The sequence below is a fragment of the Olea europaea genome, chromosome 9 (genome assembly GCF_002742605.1).
Source record: "Olea europaea var. sylvestris chromosome 9, O_europaea_v1, whole genome shotgun sequence".
Lineage (NCBI taxonomy): Eukaryota > Viridiplantae > Streptophyta > Magnoliopsida > Lamiales > Oleaceae > Olea > Olea europaea.
In genome coordinates, this window is record NC_036245.1 from 601,578 (window position 1) to 605,130 (window position 3,553).

The following is a 3,553-nucleotide window of genomic DNA, read 5'->3' on the forward strand; positions in this document are numbered from 1 at the left end:
ATCTAGACACCTGGAGTTCAAGTTTGATGCCTTCGAGAAATGAACTAATAGTCATCGGTATCATCAACACTAGGACAAATGCACGACAGACAGTTTAAACATATATATTTTTTATCCAAAAAAGATTTTGTACAAGTAATAGAGAAATTAACTTGAGCACAAAAAACAGTGCAAGCAAACTAGTACTGAAGTCATTTAAGTTAGCACTTTAAAAGTTCTTTTAGCAATCTACTCGAGAAGTCTGCAACTTTCATTAGTTTTAATATGAGCCCCTTTTCTTTTCAAGATTAGATTTTCCTTTCTGAACCCAGAAGAATCATGAATGACTGAAAATGTCTTCAATGTATCCTAAGATGTTCCAAAAGTGGCCCTCACAAGTAAATGAATTCAAATGGAAATAATTTATCAAGAAACAGGTCCCACTGTGTATAAAGTCCATCTCTGAAAAAGGTCTTCGGAACCCAATAGTCAGGCCATAGGAGGCATCCTAGAAAGTCAGTATTATTGCCATCATAGCAATAGCATAGCAACAATTGTAATGGATCATCGGCCTCACAAACACGGTGGACCAAAAAAATCACATTGAATAATGAGATGGCTGGGAAGATTGAATTTGGGAAAAATGAATAAGATTAAGTCAGAAATATGAAATGAGCAAAATTCTGCAGGACCAGGAGAGAGGCTTAGAGATTGACATGTGAAGGCAGGGATGTACATTGCACTGATCGGGGGCATTTTTAGTAACTGAGGAAGCACGTTGAAAATATGTCCCACCCAAGTAATATTGATAAGTGATGTGAGCAGGGGTATTGTATTGGCCAGTCATCATAAGGCCCCATTCGCGCGGGGAGGGGGGGGGTGTCTGACAACTTTCATAACTTTCAAGGTTATTTGTTTGAGTTACAAAACCTTGATTTCCTCCAGAGTAAGGCCAAATAAAGTATCCATACTATGGCACAAACTTTTTCAGTTCTTTCACAATCATTTTGCAACCAAATAAAAGATATGACCAAGAAAATCAAGCAAAATTAAAAATACAAAAGACGCCCAAGTTTGGTATATATTCTGCCTCAAGGTTACTTAAAGCATGGAACATATTTAAGAATGGGGACGAAAAATATTAAAAAGTGGTAGGCTGAGATGGTGTTAATGCAAAACACAAACCTTCTTTGTCAGTGGTCTTTTGGGTGGCTTGTAACTTTTCCGGGATAATAGAAAAAGAATCACTACAAACAGAAGACCCTCAACAAATAGATGGCCTACAGAAAAGTGAGGAGATAATTATGTTCTGAGTCTAAAAATTTCAGAAATGAAAAAATAAGCATGCGAAACTTCCAGGAATTGTCATCATACCTCCAATGTTGACTCCAAAGACAACAGCTCGTGCTGAGGGGGTATCAAAAGCCAATGTTACACAATCTGAAGCAGTTCACACAGTTTTTTCAAAAGCCATCACTATTGTATCCATTGGCTGAACTTAGCATGCACTCAAGAATTCAGTCGAGGTACCTACAGAGAAATTGAAGTATAAAGTCCCAGTGCTCTCAATAGGTTGTACCAGAGTTCCAACACAACGATGTCAAATGTGAATGTTCACGAGCAGAATCACATTAAACAATATTACAAACGTGATGATTGGGCATACTTTCATTAAAACACCAAATAGAAAAATATAATGTATTTATAGAACCAAGTTTTAGAGAATCATGGTATTCATTCAAACAACATTTTTAGCTAGTTAAAAGAGCACTTCAAGAAACCTTCAAAAGGAGCCAACGTTTCAGAAGTTGCATGAGAGACTTACGGTAACTAACTCAATGTACTCATCAATGCAAACCACTTCAAAAAGTGACCATCTGAAGCAACACTGATCTTTTCAAGGCTAGACCAAGTGATGGGCACAAGGTAGGACTATGACAGTCAATCAAACAAATTACATCAACATGGCATAGTTTTTATTTCCAAGGAATATAAATAGATGAAAAAATGTTTTAATAATTTCAGCATTATTTTGTTGACAATTCTACCTTTGAGAACTACGGTTTTATGAATGAGATAATTTATCATCCCACTTATATGTCCAGTCATGATGTCACCTTCCTTTAAATTTATCATTGAATTGAATCATATTTATTCAATATTCCAATCAGACATTCGAAAGTTCAATCATAAATTATTCCTATACAACTATAACATTAGAAGTGTGCAAAACTTTAGGAAATGTTTCCTTAACTACCAATCCAATCCAGCACCTAAACAATTTGCAATACATATTCAAATAAGCTTCAAATCACATATTTAAACACATTCAGCTCATTGAACAAACATATCGAGCTTTTGTTTAAGCTGCTAACTTTAATTCGCTAAAACTCAAGATTTATCAATAAATAAACAAATAGATAACACATTGGAAAATACTGATCGGTTCGAACGAACACAAAACCTGACGTCAATAATCAGAACCTAGATTTGCCACGTAAGAGACTGTATACAAAATTCTGTAAATAATTCACCTTCTCGGAGGGAGAGACGAGGCGGCGGGTGAAGGACTGAGAGCTGCAAAGGCCGTTGTTGATATGACTAGGAAAAGTAGAAAATGAAAACCATAACGCAGATGAGATTCAAAAGAGTCTTAGAATTGTCCTCAATTTTATGCACAAACCGCGTGAATGGAATATGTGTGTGTGCTCGTTTTTGGCGTCATTTTTCCCTCGGCAATTTTCCGCCAGCCAGCTTATAAAAGTCTCATCTTTGCCATATTTTTTCGAATTAATTGTTCCAATGGTCACTCAACTTAGGCACGTGTTTTTTATTGGTCACTGAAGTTTAAAATATCAAGTTTTCATCGGTGAACATAAGTCCATATCTTCAACTGTTTACTGAAATTTAAAATGTCGAGTTGTACTTGACTCATTAGTATAAATGTTGAATTTTGGAAAATGTTGACTTTACAGTGAGTAATGAACAATATTTTTTAAAGTTTAGTAGCTAAAACTCGACATTTTAAATTTTAGTAAGCAATCGAATTAATGCTAGCATATATTGTTGACTTCAATCAAAACAATGCATCATATTATTGCTTATTGTGACCAAAAAATGATTAAATATGTTGACCCAAAAAAATGTTGCCAACAGATGTCGGACCGACCCACGCACACGTGAACGAAGATCCTACACGTTAAGACATGTGGACAGTCTAGAACGAACGTATCAGGGGCGTGGAAGTAGCTCAACGATGCGGGACGAGAACGTTCGAAATCCGACGGGATGTTCGTAATCCGATTGTACAATAATTACCAATCGGTACTCATGAATGTGCATGTAAATATGTATGAACTCGTATTGTGTTGCAAGATATTATGAAAGAGAGAGTAAAGTGTGGTTTCTTGTATTGATTCTTGCATTAACCCTTTAATGTTACACAAGGGAAGTATTTATAGTGGTACATGTGAAATGACAGCCCTTGGATGAGGTGGCACGTGACCTCATCTCTTTAATCCAAACATCCAATCCTAGGCATCATCCTTAACTTGTTAGCTTACTGCGCATTTAT

General features: G+C 36.0%; 1 long non-coding RNA gene across 1 annotated transcript; it reads right to left on the reverse strand.

Moving 5' to 3' along the window:
- Positions 1-1,116: 1,116 nt before the first annotated feature.
- Positions 1,117-2,717, reverse strand: LOC111399333. The gene is made up of 3 exons (XR_002703637.1): positions 2,514-2,717; positions 1,354-1,509; positions 1,117-1,259 (listed from the first exon to the last, which is right to left on the reverse strand). It is a non-coding gene; the product is annotated as an uncharacterized LOC111399333 (long non-coding RNA).
- Between the last annotated feature and the right edge of the window lie 836 nt (positions 2,718-3,553).